This window comes from Sminthopsis crassicaudata, chromosome 4 (genome assembly GCF_048593235.1).
Source record: "Sminthopsis crassicaudata isolate SCR6 chromosome 4, ASM4859323v1, whole genome shotgun sequence".
In the NCBI taxonomy this organism is placed as follows: Eukaryota; Metazoa; Chordata; class Mammalia; order Dasyuromorphia; family Dasyuridae; genus Sminthopsis; species Sminthopsis crassicaudata.
Window position 1 is genome coordinate 105,223,756 of NC_133620.1, and position 17,298 is coordinate 105,241,053.

General features: G+C 43.1%; 1 protein-coding gene across 1 annotated transcript in view; it reads right to left on the reverse strand.

Annotated features, from left to right (window-relative positions):
- PLXNA2 (plexin A2) overlaps positions 1 to 17,067 on the reverse strand; it is a 313,540-nt gene extending 296,473 nt beyond the window's left edge. Inside the window, exon 1 of the mRNA XM_074309060.1 lies at positions 16,302 to 17,067. The gene's annotated coding sequence lies outside the window, so the exon portion shown is untranslated. The remainder of the gene's footprint in view (positions 1 to 16,301) is intronic.
- Positions 17,068 to 17,298: the final 231 nt, after the last annotated feature.

Sequence of the window (17,298 nt, forward strand, 5' to 3'; positions counted from 1 at the left end):
CTAAAGTGGAATGGAAAGCTCAGGGAGCTCAGAACAAAATTTCAGGATCCCAAGGCCTCTGACCTCTCAATATGAAATGAGGAGAAAGAACTGGGGTCAGCAGCTCTCTACTGTCTCTTGAATCATAGGGAAACAGCTCCTATGGTCTGGCTTCAGCCCAAACTGGGAACAGGATGAGATAGACTTTGGAGGGGATTGGAGGGGGAGAGAGGCGGTGTTGGATTTGGGGCTCAGGTGGTGGCAGATGGAGAGATTCCAGAATCACTAAGCTGCCGAGAGCAGCTGAGTGCCAAAGCATAGTCCCAGCCTCCCCTCTGCCTCCCCTTATCTGTGATGCTCTCAGCACTCTAGAGCAGAAACTCAGCCAGTTGCCAAGTGGACCTCAGAAGAGCATATTTCCATATTCCCGACAGCCATCCTAAGAACAGTTCCTACCTGCAGACCGACTTCTCTCCCTGCAGTCTTCTCCCAGCTCTCCACTCTGGCCCACTCTTCAGTTTCGCAACCCTGGCAGATCACTGATTAATTCAGGCCTGTTTAATAACCCTTCTATTTAGATGAAACAAGCTGTCTTGTTTTCTTTATTTTTAACACTGACTTTCGTTTCTTTGCTAAGCATCTTACTGTCATTTAAATTTCGCCGTCTCCAACCAAGTTGATAATAGACCCGAGTAAGCAGCTGTTTCAGTCCTTTTTATGACAATGATTAGAAGTTAGAGCCGAGGAGGCAGACTTGACCAAGACTTTAGTTCAGAGAGGTCTGCCTCTGCCTGTAGAGGGAATGCTAATTTCAACACTATTAGAACAGGAGCTCTTGCAACTGGAGGAGACCCTAGCTAAAATAGGGCTATGTAGTAGAGAGAAGTAGGACCTGGATTCAGGAGATAACATTTCTTCCTCTTTCTGTCCTACATTTATGACTTGAAACAAGTTACTTGGCCCCTCTAGACCCTCACTACCTGTCCCAGTCCCTTTGGATCCTAGTCAGTCTCATCACAGAAAAGTATTGATTAAATTCCAACCAATGCACAGTGAAGTGTCATCAGAGAAAAGTGGGTGAAGGTAGCTCAGCATTGAAACAGGGCACTCTGCTACAGATTCCAAGAATGAGGGAAGTTCTGACTTTCCCTTCCCAACTAAGTCTCTAGCAGCTGCCCATTTTGTTGTCCTCTCCTCTTAAAGTCATAAAAACTGGGTTAATAGAAGCCCAAACACTAAGTTGGATTGTTCTGGCCCTCAAGGACCACTCAGCCACCCATGACCAAGTCATAGACTGCAAAAAGCAGAGCCCACAATGTGTGCAGGGAGTTTAGTTGGAATAGTTTGGGTTCTTTTAAACTCTGGAATTCCTTGACCTCATAATTCTAACCCTCCAAATCCAATTCACATCACTTTCTTCTGCTACATCAAGTATATTAGAGAGCCGGTAGTCTTGTCCTATGGACCACAACTTGGTTAGCTTTCTAGAATGAGCTTCCATTGGCCTTGGGAAGATTAGGAAAGGGGGTAGCAGTCTGACATTTTCCTAGGGCAGGCTAGCCAGTCTCACTCTGAAACATCTGTCTGGTCAAAAGTCCAAAAAGGTAAGGAGGAGAGAATATAGAGGGGGCCATCTGGGCCTGGATTGAGGAAAGAAACCTCTAATAGAGTCTTGGTAGTGAGTCTTGTTTATCAGCTTGCCATGTGACTCAGATCATGTCCCTTATTCACTCTGGGCTTCCATTTAGAGTTCGATAACTAATATTTGGATAGCACTTTACAATTTTCAAAATACTTTCTTTGTGGGTTTTTTTTTTTTTTTTGCACAAGTCAAGACACCACTCTCATGATATCATCAGTCCTTTTCAAGAATAAAGAACAAACAATAACAACATTCTTCTAAAGAACCTTGAGGGAGAAGTAGTTCAAATGTGAGCCCCATTTCATAATCAGGAGACTTGAGGCTTATAAGTCAAGTGAATTGATTACCTCAAATAAAATAGCCAGAAAGTCTAAGAGCCACGATTTGAATTCAGATCACCCAATAGTGAATTTGCTGTTTTTTCTACTGTACCATACTATTCTGCTACATGGGAATGGAAGGAAGAAATCAGCATCAAAATGCACAAAATGTTGGCTTGCTTCACCTATTTTCTGTAATAAGCCATTCCTAAAAGCTATCATTTGGGCATATGGGGGTTTGAAAGGAGGCAAAGAAAACTATTCTGGCAAAATGCCACCTTCTTTCTCTACAATTCAAACAACAGAATCTCAAATCCATCTTAAGCTTGCTAGGGAGGAGACAATGGGACACCCTCTAAGCCTGGAAGAACACCTGTTGTCAGTGTTCCCTATTCTGTTATCTCTTTCTCTAAAGAATAAACTGATCATGGATGCCATTCTCCAATACTGGGAGCTTGGTCCAGTCTTATATTATGGGTATTCCCTAAAATTTAACTCCAAGCAGCAAATTATAATGCCCCTTGGGCATTATCTTTGTCTCCATATCACTAAATATTTTTCTCCTGCTTCTCCTAATCCTTTTAAATTCTGGAATTCCTTGATCTCATAATTCTAACCCTCCAAATCCAAGGTTAAAAAACTATATAACCAGTTCATAGACAGAGACATTATCCAATGGAATAGATGAAATAAGGCCTTGAATATCCATTTCCCAAAGAGTGCTTCCTGCAAGGTAATCATACTCCAAATCAGAGACAAGCAAGCAGAAGGATACTACAAAATTTCTCTCCTTTTATCTGCTTGGCAACAGGAAGTTAAACTCATGGAGTATCTGTCCCATGCAGTATGGTGGAAATATCTTGGGACATAATCTAGGTTTGAATGTTGCTTTTATTGCTTGGTTAGTAATTGTGTGACCATGGACAAATTTCTTAAATTCACTGAGCCTCAGTTTCCTTATTTGTAAAATAAGAATATGTCAGCAGTGATGTCCAGAATTCTCATCTGAGAATATCACCCAGATCAAAAGCAAAACAAGATACCACAAAACCAAGAGCAATAATAGAAAGGTTGACTTTTAAGAGTTAAAATTCAGGGAAGTGAGAATTTAGTAGCCTTCATTATTATTATTTATTTTTAAATCAATTTTATGGAGTGACAGTATATCTTAAGAAGAGGTCTTCATGGTATAAAATCTATAAACATGGTGGAAGGCATTTGGGTGAAGAAGAATGGAAGAAGAAGGAGCCAGATGATAGAAGTATATTATAGACAACCTGGCCAGAAGGAGGGAATGGATATATTTAGAATAAAATCACAATTCTGGCAAAGAGATATTATTTGTAGGAATGGACAATTTCAACTATCCCAATATCTGCTGGAGTATTGACTCTGCAAAAAGCAAAGTAGCTGATAAAATCTTGTCCTCCATTAGTGATAACTATACCCTTCAAAAGGTTGCAGAAGGCAAAGCGGAAATTGTTATTTCCAGACCTGATTGTGAAAAATAAGGAAGAACCAGTTGCCTAACAAGAAATAATGGGAAACTTAGAAGAAAGTGATTGCTTTAAGAGTAACCAAGCTAGCTTTTAAGAGAAAAGATTTCAAAGAAAGAACAGTTAGGAACCCATGACCCAAAATTCGGTAGGGCAAGTAGGAACCCCAGTGAGACTGAATACCGTAAAGAATGAAATTCTGATAACACAACAACAAACAATCTTGAGGAATAATAAAGGAGTGAAATGTGTCAAGAGATTGACTTAGATGAACTGGGAACACATCCACCAACTCAGATATTTTTAAAAGACTTAAAGGAAATGGAAATAAGAAGAAAGGAAATGAGAACGAATGTAGAAAAATACAAAAGTCCTGTATATCTCAGCCACAGTAAAGCTCAGAATCAGTTGAAGTATGCAATTGGCTAAAGTTGACAAAATTGGCTCTCTTAACTATCTTGGAAGCAAGTGAAAAATTGAAGTGATAGTATTGCTATTCAGGGCAAATGTTTAAGGAAAGAAGGCAGAATTGTTCAATTTCTATTTGTTTCTGTTTTCTTATGCAAGAAAGATGATTTTTATACTAAGGACAGAACCCAAGAGAAGTAAGGGGATGGTAAGAAAGTACTTAGTTATGCTCAATGAGTTCAAATCATCATGATAGAGAAAACTATTTCCTAAGGAGCTGCAATAACTTGAAGATATTGTTGCTCATCTTTGGAAAGTCAGAGATTATGAGACACATGCCAGAAGACTGGAAACTACAAAATACTTTGATTTTTAAAAGTGGAAAGAAAGGGTAAATGTTCAAATGGCAGTGACCATTATTTTAATTTTTGGAAAAATTCTGACATTTATTATAAAATGGATGGTTTGCAAACATTTAGAAAGGGAAAAAAAGTGATGCCCAAGAGCTAGCATAGGTTGAAGAACAGCTTGTGCCAGACAAGCTTCATGTCCTTTTTGAGCAGGATTAATATTTTGGTAAGTAGATCAGGAGAAAGCTTTTGACATAATTTAGCTGGATCTCAGGTAGATTTCTCACAAAGACCTTTATGTTAACCTTTTGGATGGAGAACATGGAGAAAAGTGGTCTAAATGAGAGGATTCAGAAAAAAAGACTAAATTACTGGGAGACAGAGGAGTATAGTGGAATCATCAATGACTTTAGAGCAAGAAGTCGGTTTGAATCCTTGTCTCTGCTACTTTCTATTTCTGGGATTATGGGCAAATGACTCTGGACTTCAATTTTTTTTTTTTTTTTTTTACTGTAAAAGGTGGGAGTTTTCCCAAGAATTGAAATAATGGACATTGGCCAGTCAAACATGATGCCTTAAGATCCCCTCCAGTTTTAAATCTATTATCTCATCTATATCAACTTGGAGCTATGCCCCAGTATCTATTTTAAATCCTGTTTTCTTCCGCATTTTATCAATGAATGCCAGAGGTGACATGATTATCCATTTTAAAAATTGTAATTGAGACAAAGCTGGAAGACATACAGAATATACTGGTACTGTTTCATACAAGTTCTAAAAAGTGAATGGTCAAACTTCCAGAGTGAGTCTTTCAACCTCAGAAATTGTGAAACACTATAAATTAGAGCTTGATTTGTTATTGTTTATTATCTAGCCTTAAGAAAGAAATAGAGAAGATGTCAATTATACAAATTAAATTTAGGGACATTTCCCTCCAACTTTGCCCCAACACACACCAAAAAGCCAGTTGTTGAACGTTTACTAGCACACTCCTAGATAGCTTGTACTTTGTCTGAGTGAGTCAGGATCCAAAATAATTTTTATAAACTATAGCAATTGGGTCAAGTCTAATATGAAAATGAGACAGAACAAATGTCACAATGTCCAGCACATAGTAGATACTTCATAAATGTTTATTGACTATTTTCTTATTCAAGTTCTCCATTTGAGTTAAAACAATTCAACCACTTAAGTACAAGATGGAGGAGGTGTGATTGGACAACAGTCTTTGGGCAAAATTATTTAGGGGATAGTAGTGAGTGCAATCATTTAAGAGTGTGACAACAGTTGAAAACACTAATGTGATCTTATGCTATATTAAGTAAATAAGACAGTACTCAAAATGAGGAAAGTGATAGTCAATGAGCATATCAAGCACTTACTCTGTGCTTAATGAGGCAGCTAGGGGGCTTAATGAATGGAGCTCTGGTCCTGGAGTCAGGAAGATCTGAATTCAAATATGACCTCAAATACTTAGTGGCTGTGTGACCCTTGAACAATTTGCCTTAATCCACTGGAGAAGGAAAGGCATACCACTTCAGTATCTTTGCCAAGAAAACCCCATGGATAGTATTGTCGTGCTGCAGTCTTCAGGGTCACCAAGAGTCGGATGTGACTAAAGAACTGAACAACAATGTGTTTAATACATAAACACACAGTAAGAAAAATAAAAATAGCTCCACTAAGATCTGCTAGTGTCGGACCATATCTATAGCATTGTATTTAGTTCTGGGTATCATGTTTTAGGAAGTCCTTGACAAGAGGAAATGTATTTAGAGGAGAGTGACCAATATAGTGAGAGAATTCATAGAAAAGCATGCCACAGGGGAAGATCAGATGGGGCAAATGGGGATATTTGGAGCTGGAAGCTATTTGGAATTCAAGGAACAAAGTCATGCCCATTACAACAATGGCACTCTCCTGAGCGTCTTTTTATACAGATCTTATTTTTGAATGAAGCACTGTGCTTATACATGAGTCTAACAAAGTTTTGAATTAAAATTGAAGACAAATTTCAAATAAGTGCAGGGGAATAGCCATTTCCCATTTGGGGAATGGTGGTTGTTTCTGATCTCTGAATTTTCTCCTTCCTCCTTCCAAGCAAGAACTCTTGGGAAGACTGAATACTCCTCCCTACTGTAAGAAAAGGAGCTTAATTGGTACAGGGAACTCTCAGATGAGAATCCTGGATCTACCAAAGCATCATCACTTTTCCCATCATTTTAAATCTTAGATAGCTGCCCAGAGAATGGAGAAATTAAATCATTTGCCCAGGGTCATACAGTCAGTAAGTCAGAAGGGAATTTGAATCCAGCTTTTCTATACTACAGGACCAGCTTTTTAGCCACTCACTACTCTACATTGACTCTCATTCTCAAATGATGGAACAACTGAAATACATAAGTGAGGTCAGGACTTTCTACCTAGCCTTTTTACATATACAACATTCCATATTTCATCCCCTGTATCATTACATTTTGTTGTTGTTGTTGTTGTTGTTCAGATCTCCCTTCAGAAAGAGACCTTTACTAATCCTGTCTCTTATATATGTCTTATTTCAAGGATGTTTGGTTATTCCCTTCCCACTCTCCCCAGGTAGGACCAGAAGCCAAATTGTGTGTATGGGAAAACTGATAAACTCTTTGGAAAGGTGTGAGAGGTGGTAAATGTGGCAGGAGGTCTTTTGTTGTAGAGGTGTTAAAATCCCCATGATCCCAGACTCTAGTTATGGAGTTGATCTGTTCTCTCCTCAATCCCTGTGGCCCCCACTGCTAGCCATCCCCTCCTCTTCCCATCCCACACATTCGCATAAATGTATTTCCACCACTACTGTATGACTCTGAAGTCTAATTTATTCACATCAAGATAAATTGCTCAAAGTAGTTTGGCTACTAATCCTAACCTCCATAGAAGAAAAATAGCAAAGACAAGGAAAGAAATAGGAAAGAAAAAGTTTAGGATTTGTAATCTGGACAACTGGGTTCAATTCTTGACAACTATGTTGTGTCACTTCTCTGGGGTTTCAGATTTCTCAAGGGTAATAAAAGGGATTGGATCATATGATTTCTTAGGTCTTTTCCAGCCCCATTAATAATAATAACATCTGATATTTATGTCACTTTAAGCTTTGTAAAGTATTATTTTATATGATTCTCACAACAAACTTGTGAGGTACATGCTATTATTCTCATTTTACAGCTGAGGCAACTGAGGCAAACAGAAGTTAACTTGCTCAAGGACATATAATTAATAAGAATTTTGTCTCAGAAGACAGGTTTCAAACTCGGTTTATCCTTATTTTGAGACTAGCAGCACACTACCATTCTAACTTTAAATCTGGTGATTCTAGAATTTCTTGTCTCTCTTTTTTCTCTCTCCCTCTTATCTCTCTGTTGTTTTTTTTTTTTTTTCTGTCTCTCTGTCTCTTTCCTATCTCTTTATCTCTGTCTGTGTCTGTGTCTATCTATTTGTCTATCTGCCTGTCAATCTGCCTGTTTGTCCTTTAGGGTCCTGAAATAATTTAGAAAATAAAAAGCATGCTTTCACTCCAGGGTCTCCTCCTGAGAAATGACCTTCTTCACACTCAAACAACAGTCCTTCTTCCTTTCAGGTATCCTTGATCCCCCAGCTGTTAGAATGAGAGGCTTGGGGAGTCATCGGGAGGTAGGAGGTCACAGGTCAATTTAATATTTACCCAACCCAGCCTTTCACTTTTAGAATCAGGAAATCACTTCCTAATGACAACCTCCCCTTCCATTGCTCCTGGCTGTCCCCCAGATCATCATCTTTACTACTGCATTAGTCAGTGAGTTGGATCAGTGAATTAGCATTTATTAAGTGCTTACTGTATGTTGAGGATTCTGCTAATCATTGGTGAGACAAAGAAAGATGCTGATAGTCTACTTAGATATCCTCTCTCTTTCTTCCTTCCCCTCCCTAAGAGATAGAGAGCCATCTGCCCTGTTCTGCTTCTTCCAGGCTGGTTGACCATCCAGAGAAGTTACACGGTTTTTCTCCAAACAAACAATAATCCCAAATCTTCAGTCACCTTGAAATTTTGAATTCTTTTGAATTTCTGAATGTGGTGATTAAGGTCAGATGTCTGACTCCCACAACTCTGGGATTCCTAGAAGTATTTAGGGTTTCAGAGCAGGAAGGAAATGTAAATGTCATTTTTATTTCAGTCTCCCCATTGTACAGAAGAGAAAACTAAGATCCTGGACGATGGAATCAGTGGCCCAAATCATATAGCTAAGAAGTGACATAACAGGATTAGAACAACATTTTCTGTATCTCCAACTTACCTATCTTTCTAGAAGCTTCCAGTCCTTGTTACCTTCTTCCCCCTAGCTCACCCCAACCTGAAACACAGAATCCTAGAATTCTAGATTCAGACCATGAATTCAGCTGAGAAATCCCCTCTATGACTTCCCTGAGAGCTCATAGAGGACACAGATTATAGATTTTGAGCTAGAAGGGACCTAAGAATCCATCTAGTCTAATCTCTTAATTTTATACATAAGGAAATTTGGATTTAAAGACTTGTTCAAGATGACACAGAGAAAGAGGAAAAACCAGATTTGAATTGGTGGTCAGTGGATCTCTGTTGGAAAACTTCTAGCAAAAAGGAGTTCCAGGATCACATAGCCAAGAGTTTTACAGAAGGACAACTTTAATTATTCCAAAATTCTTCATTATAAGGAGTATGAATCTGGATGCCGTCATTTATACCCACTAGTCTTTGTTTTCTGCTCCCTGGAACAATACAGATTATGGCACATTCCTCTTTAACATGAAGGAATGACCTCTGAATCTTAGGTGTGGGATATGGATAGGACTATGTCCTATCTTTCCTAATGGCAGAGATCAGGATTCCATGGAGAAGTACCTATCTCTCATCTCACCCTTTCCTTTTTTTCTTTATTTAAATATTAACATGGAAGAGTCTAGTCCTTTCCCTCACTGTGTTTCCCATCCAGTTCAGTTTAATCCAGACTCAGTTGAGTTGAATGTAATTATAAAAATAAAATTGTATATACAGAAACTTCCAATCCAGTGAATCCAGTCCCCCCAAAAACAAACAGTCATGATAGAATAGCACTGAAAGGTTTGCAAAGTACTTTTTGTTCATTATCTTATTTGACTATTACAACAACTGGGTGAGGCTGGAGTTACCAGTATTATATCCATTTTAAAGATGAGGAAACAGGCTCATGACGTATGCACAATTGCAGTTAGTATGGGAATTGAGATTTGATTTCTAGTCAATGCTCTATCTATTATATCACTGGCCCTCAGTGTTCTCTGTCCTCTGATCCTTCCCCCACCCCCTCCAAAAAAAAAAAAAAAAGGTAGTAAGAGTTTCAATCTGAAAGGAAGGGACTAGGGAGCTTCTAATAGAGACATCTTGAAACTGCCTGCAACTGAACCTCTGGAAGCACATTCAATATCTCTGGAACTTCAGGATTAAATTGCCCCTCTCCGGCAGGCACTCTTTTATGTATACTTGTTGTTCAGTCATTTTAGTCACGTCTGACTCTCCATGGTCCCATTTGGGGTTTTCTTGGCAGAGATACTGCAGTGATTTGCCCTTTTCTTCTCCAGTTTATTTTATAGATGGGGAAACTGAGGCAAACAGGATTAAGCGACCTGTGCAAAGTCACTCAGTTATTGTGTCTGAAGTCATATTTAAACTCAGGTCTTCCTGACTCTATCCACTGAGCAACCCAGCTGTCCTCTAAGTGTGCAGTCTCCCCTAACAGAAGGTAGGTTTCTTGAGTCAAGCTTTGTTTTTGTGCCTGTATTTTCAGTGCTTAACACATAGTATATGCTTAACAGATGCTTTTTCCATTCATACATTCATTCATTGTGTGTGGGGTGGGGAACTGATATAACATTAGAATGGAGGAATACTGTCCTGAAAATCTCTCCAATGCCTGCTTTACTCCTAACCTGTTCTCCTTTTTTCTTCCTCCGAGACAAGCTAAACTTTCCGAGAGTGATTCTGTAGCCCTTTTTAAAAAAAATCTCCTATCTGGAAAGTCATTTTAGCTGAGGGAAAGCAGGATTAAACTTTCATAACATGATACATATATCTTGCTTTTCTTCTTTCTCCCCCCCCCCCCCCCCAGGTTAAATTTGAGCCAAAGGAAAGTCAAGATTTGGTGTCAGGGGATAAGATCAGATGTTAAGAGAGACTTCTTCCAGTTCCTTCCCCACCCCATTGCCTTTCCCTTCTTCTCTCCATTCCCAACTTCATTGCTTTTGCAATGTCCCCATTAGACAGTCATTAACTTCTCAGGTGAGGAAAGACACTGGACTCTGCTCTCTCAATACACTACTCCAAATGAGATGTTAGGGTGGATTATAACTTGGAGAAAAGCTCCCACTGAGAACACAAAGCAGAAGATTAGATCCGTGATACATCTTTGACATATGTTCACTTATTGCAAGGACCGTTTCTCTCCCCCTTTTAAGTCTCTTTAGGATCAGTTTTACCACCTGAGAGTGTTTTGGCAAATCTGCATTTAGGGAGCTGTGAGAATCTTTTAAATGCAGATACCAGAAATTACAAGGGGGAAGGACCGAGCACTGCTCTCAGATAAAGGCAAACAGCCTTTCACCCAGTGGATCTGCAGGTCTGAAGGCCCACAAACTCGCATGCTTAGGGCATCCCTCCTGGGCAATCCCCACCTTTTCTACCAGGATCTTCCCCGTTCCCTCCTTCTCTTCCCCTCGTCCCCTTACAGCTCTAGGCACTGTCCTATTTAAGGCTAGTAGGAGCCTTTTCAATTTCCCTTCAGCCAGACGGGGACCCTGGGGTCTTGCTGACAACACAACATAGCCACTTGTGGTCTCCGTGCAGTGACAGCTGGGTTTTTCCCATTTCTCTCATTTTTTCTCCCTCCAAATACACAAAAGCTACTGTTTACAAGTCAGCCTCATCTGTGACAGGCCCCCTCTAGTGGTCATAGAGTGGAATTTCCATTCTCTATTTAATTCCCCAAGCCTCCGAAAGGGATTTTCTTATAGAAAAGCCAGAGGCCCTTTCCATTCCTCCCCCCTACCCCCACCCCAGTCTTTCCTGCTCTTACTCTTTTCCTTCCTTAATTCTCCTCCACCCCCACCGTTGTGGCTGTGCAGTGACAGCTGGGTCTGTGCCCTATTTATGTCTCTCTAACTATATTTTGATCTTGTTTTGTTCCTGTCTTCTTCATTTATATCTGTTTCTCCATTTCTGCCTCCTCATGTCTCATGTTTTTTGCCTTTCTTTGTATTCCCAGTGCTTAGCTCAGCGCCTGAGATACAGTCCATCCCCTGTTCTTCTCACTGATACCATCCTATAAGTCTCCATACTTTCTGAAAGAACTTTGGACAGGGTTGCATTCAAATATCTCATACCCAGGAGGGTCAGAGCAACATTCAATATCCAACGTCCAGAGTTGGAGGAGCAAGAGGAGCTGAGCTTCTTTAACAACAATTTGGAGTTTTGTCTGTAATTTAGCTTTCTGCAAACTTTGGCCAAAGAGAGGTTTATATGACCTGGTGATTGGGGCACCTGCTTCGCAGTCCTGAAGGGAACACGCCTTCTGGCCTCTGTACTCCCCCATTGCTTTGTGACAATTCTCAGACGTGCCCTCCCAATTCAAACAACTGGCAGGCCTGGGTGAAGGGACAGCTGGGAGGGGGTGGGAAGAGCTTGTGCATGTGGGGAGGGGGAGCAAAAAAGTGGAGACTGTGTGGTGGCGGTGGGGGAGTGAAAGGGGAAGAAAAGAGAGAACATGAAGTGTCTGGGGTGGCAGGGGGCCGGTGGAACACCTGCTACTACTCCTTTGGGTTTCCAGGAGATTTTTCTGGGACAGCAAATATCAGCTAAGGCAGGGCAGGAGGGTTAATAGTTAACTGACTGGGGAAGCAACGAGTTTTTCTCTTTGCCCATTGCTGCCTTTTCTTTTAGCTCCCCGATCTACCTTTCTTTACCCACTGCCCATAGTCTCTTTACTCCCGTACCAACTCCCAAAGACAAAGAACTTTCTCCTTTCCAATTCTGCCCTAGAAAATCAGACGATAGAGTATAGTTCTAGTTAGGAAAGCTCTCTCTATCTAAATATCAAGGCATGGAAGTCAGGTAATCGGAGGAAATTGAGTAGAGACGTGAAAGCAGGTACCCTTTTCCTCATTCACTATCTGGAGACTATGTGAGGACAGAAGGTCTGAATGTCTCCCTCCCCCCTTCCCCAATATCTCTTTGCTTTTTCCACCTCCCCATTTACAATTTCTCTTTGTCCTATCTGGAAAACCTGGGTTTAGCAAAGCTGGGTGGAAATGAACAACTTTTAAAATGGCCAAAAAAAAAAAAAAAAAAAAAGAACCCCCAACCCATATTTCCTCTAATTAGGCATGAAATCTTTGTAACTAAGTGAAAAACTGTTTCCCTTGAGGGATTTTAGTCCATTCATCACTGTTTGAATTGAGCGTATAGGGGGTGGGGGAGAGGCGGGCTTAGAAAATTCAAATCTAATGAATTAATAACTGAATATCCCTGAGGAGGGGGAGCTTCAAGGAAGGGCGGTGTGTGGAGAGACCTAGCTATAAAACACCAACACCTCGAAGCCATGGTTTCCATCAGTTTCCCCAATGGACAGTCCTGAATTATTTCTCGTCCAGATTGTAACACAATGCTCCAGTCTCTTTATGATTGGATGGGTAGGGGGTGTGTATAGAAGGGGGGTTGATTTGGAGCTTGCTGCCTTTCCATTCGTTGGGATGGACAGAAGTATATTGTGCCTCAGTTTGTGTGTGTGGAGACAGCTGTACGTGGCAACGCATGCAGACAGCTCTCTCTCTCTGTGTGTGTGTGTGTGTGTGTGTGTGTGTGTATGTTTGTATGCATGTAGCAGTGCCTCTCCAGAGACAGAGCTGGAGGACCCCTTTGCCATATCCCACGTCAGGGAGGTAGTATCTGTGAGAGAGGGAGCAGGACAGACAATATAAAAAACCCCTAAATACAGTGACAAGCCCGGCTCCATCAATATTTCATACTACCTGAATTGGTGCGCTTAGACCGCTGCCTGCTGCCTGCTGCCAGCTGCCGCTGCCGTGTATATTTAACCGTGTCACTGGCTTCCCCTCCTGCTTGTGTGTTTTCTTGCAACATGCCCATGAAATAAAGATTAGCTGAATAATCAGACGTGTTTGTAAATGGGAAGTGGGCCTGGCCAGGAAGTGACTGTCCCTGAGGTGGGCTCCTTCTCCCCTGCTATCTTTTTAAAGGGTGCTATAAGTAGATGCAGGGAAAGGGCAAACTTTCACATTTTCCAGACCTTAGTGCCAGATAGTGCCAGAGACAGGCAGACAGACACAGGTATAGATAGGTAGATAGATAGATAGATAGATAGATAGATAGATAGATAGATGATAGATATAAATGGAGAGACAGAGAGACAGAGACAGCAAGAAAGAGAAACAGAGAGAGCTCTATACCTTTGGAGATGTGTGTGTATGTGTGTGTGTGTGTGTGTGTGTGTGTGTGTGTGTGTGTGTGTGTGTATTTTAGTCAACACAGGAAAGAGGAAGGTAAAAATGAAGATTCCTGTAACTACCGGCATTTCTCCTTAGTCACCAGAGGTCTGGGATTAGAGCAAGACAATTTGTCAGCCGGCCAGTTGTTCAGTTTCCTATGCCCCTATTCAGGTCCTCAGCCTTCCTAGAGACACACAAGTCAGGGCAAAGGCCAGGAGAGACCCTCTTGGCTAGTCCTCAGATTCTCCAAGCCTTAGAAGCCATGAAGCTCAGGTACTCCTCTGCTGTAACTGCTGCCCCTCGGCATCCCCACCGCAAATTATTCCAAATGTCATTTCCATTTAGCTGCTTTGCAAGCCAATTTGCCCCATCCTAATGCAATTTGCTGAAGCCCATGTGGGAGCAAAGAGGGCAGCCAGAATCACCTTCTCTCTCATCAAATCCCTGGTGGGGATCAGCTGTGGGCCAGAGCTAGCATTCCTAGTAATAGGTTATAGGTTTGTTAGGTGGCAAGTTCAAGGCTATAGAGGAGATTGGGGTAAGGGATTGTGATGGGGTGGGATTGATAGAAGGGTCACTCAGAGAAATACCATTTCTCCCCATCTTGTTCCCCTGTTTTCTATAAAATATGCACCTGATTCATTCTTCCTCCTACCCTATCTCCCACTACATCCAGGCTGTTGGGCAACACTACCCTTATCAAATGGTATCTTGGGGATAATGAGGCATCCAGGGAAGTAGACATCTACTCAGTTGGAGGCTAAAGAGAGGAGGATTGAGATAGCTGATATTTCAACCCAGAACTTGTGTATTTCAATGACTATCAATGGAACCAAATTTCCCAAGCCATAGTCACAGCCTTTAGTTGCTTGGATCTACTCAAGTAAAGGCCTGGAGTGCTTAGTCAACCCAAAAAAGAGGCTGAAATTGCCAAATTCCCAGAGGAGGCTGATAAAGAAGCAATCCTGGCATTGTGTTTCAAAGAATGATGGTCAGTGGGATTTCCTTACCAAAGGAGGGCTCCACTCCCATTCTAGTCTCCCATCCCTGTCAGTAGGCTTGGCAAGATAACTTTCTGAGATAGTCCCAGTTCATTAGACTCTTAAGGAGCGGTTCATCTCCTACCCCTGTAGGTCTTTCTTCCAAAGTGAGTCCCCAAGCCACTGCTTCTAATCCCAGCCAGAAACTCTCAAACTCTAACCTCCAAGCTCTCCCTCATTTATACTAGTAGCATCTTCACATCTCTACATCACCACTTTGCAGTTGTAACTTCAAGACTGAAGATGCTCATGTGAGACGTCAGTCATACACAGGATCCTTTTACTCTCTGGATGAGCTCCAATAAATGAGCCCCATTTTCTAGAACTGTAACCTGGAAGCCCCAATCCTATACCTAACTTCTGTATCATCTCCTCATTGAAATGTAGCCTCTTTCCAAGGAGTCTAGGTCTGCCAGTTAGGGAAGGATGAGACAACACGTCTCTCAAGCCAAGTGGTTGAAATTCCCTAGGGAGCAGTAGATTCTGAGGAACATCTTCTACCTAGACCAACCTCCAAAATTATGGGCAGATGGCATCGGTAGTGCCTTAAGATAAAGGAAAGAGACTTCTTGGGCCTGGTTCTTGAGCTGAGGGAGAAGAGGTGGACATTGGCCAGAATATTTTGTTTATACTAAGAAGAGCTCACAAAGTGTTCCCTACGACCCTGGACAAAATCTCAGCCCAGCCTGGCACCCCACATATAGTCATACCACACACACACACACACACACACACACACAACCTCCTGACCACTCCAACAGTAGTGAAGCTCTTCAGGAGAGTGTGGCTTTTCTAAGACACTAGCCAGATACTGACCCCTGTTAAGTGTATCAGAACTGCATGTGGGGTGACTGTTTAGCTTCAAAAACCAAGTCCTCCGGCATTGGGGGACCGGTAAGCCTATGACTAGAAAAAACTCCCAAAGAATACAGACAGATTTTGCTCCCTTCTTGCTATTTCTTAATGAGGCCCTTTCTGTGACTAGGTCTCAGGACGTTTTCATCTTCCCAGTCCTCCTAGCCTTTACCTGAGCTTCGGCTTTTTAAGGAACGGCTGGGAATGCAATCCCTGGGAACTGCAACCCTGGGCGCTCCTGCCTGCCTCCAGTCACCTCCCCCCCACGGGTGAGACAGCCGGTCATCCTGCCTCGCGCGCACGGACACACATCCATACGCGAACACGCAAGCTCACACAGACACGCACACACAAACCCACAGACACGCATGCCAGCACCAGGGAAAGTGGCCCGGCGTTCTCGGAGGCACGGAGCTTGGGGGGTGGAAAGGGAGAGAGCAAAGGCATGGGGGCGGGGTGGGCAAAGCCAAATGGAGCCGCGAACTCTCCTCCTTCCCTAGGCAGCTGCCTTTCTCCTCCGTCCCTTCCTCCCTCTCAGTAGGCTCACAATACCCCAAAAGGTGAAGGAGCGTGTGTGACCGGGGGTGGCTGGAGTCCTTTAGCAGAGGGGGCCAGCGGTTTGGGGAACGGAGAGGGCGAGACGGACGCTACCCGCTCGGCGAGCCCGGCAGGAGTCCCTCGCTGCTTACCCAGCCTGCCGATGTCTGTCTGTCCGGCCGCCCGCTCGCCTTGGCCCCCGAGGCTGCGTGGAGCCTCGCTCCCTGCCCCCAGCTCGGATTCACGGAGACGAAAACATCCACATGGAGCCCAAATTCATTAAAATCCACGTCAAGCCGCCAGCCACTTATCTGTATTCCTCAAGTCGCCCCGCCGCCGGTCTCCGATCAGCGCCTTCCCCCAGTCATTCAGGGCTCCCCAACCCCCGAATCCAGGGCTCGGCTGTCTCGATTTTGGGGAGGGGGCGCCGAGAGGGGTGTGTGTGTGAGCGCGCTGGGGGTAGGTGGCAATTTCTTTTCTTCAGAATGAGCCGAGCAGTGCCTGTCTTCCGATTTTTTCCACCGCGACTTTCCGGGCTCCCTCTGACATCAGCAATCCCGGCGCTTCCTTCCCTTATTTCTCTTCTACTCTTTCACAGTCCTATTTCCTCTGGGAATCTGTTTCACACACGTGTGTGTGTGTGTGCATGCCGTGTGTGTGCATGTGTGCGTGCGTGCGCGAGTTGTCTCTTTTTTTTATCTCTCCCTCTCCTCCCAATCTCTCCTCGGGTTTGCCTTTCGTTCGCTCGCTCGCTCGCTGAAGCAGCTGAAAAATTCCCAGGAACTGCGCTCAGCCCTAGCTCCTGCTCCAGTCTGGCACTGACGGCTCATCGCCCGGCAGCTACAGCAGCCGCGGCGGCAGAGCCTACTGAGCCTGCCCCTCTCTCTATATTACCATGCAGCTCATTATCATAGAGGCCGGGCGGCATTAACTCTCTCCCTGCCAGAGGCACCGGAGCTGGGGACTGGCACCATCCGCTGCATCTACGCGTCTCTCTCATCCCTCCCCCTCGGTCTCTCCCCTTTCTCCCCCCCTCCCCTCCCCACTGCCTGGCGCGCTTTTCCTGGATTTCCTCCCCTGGCATCAGTCCACAAAGGGAAAAGTCCTGTTTGGCACGGGGGAAGCTGCCAGGTTGCCTGTCGGGCTGGA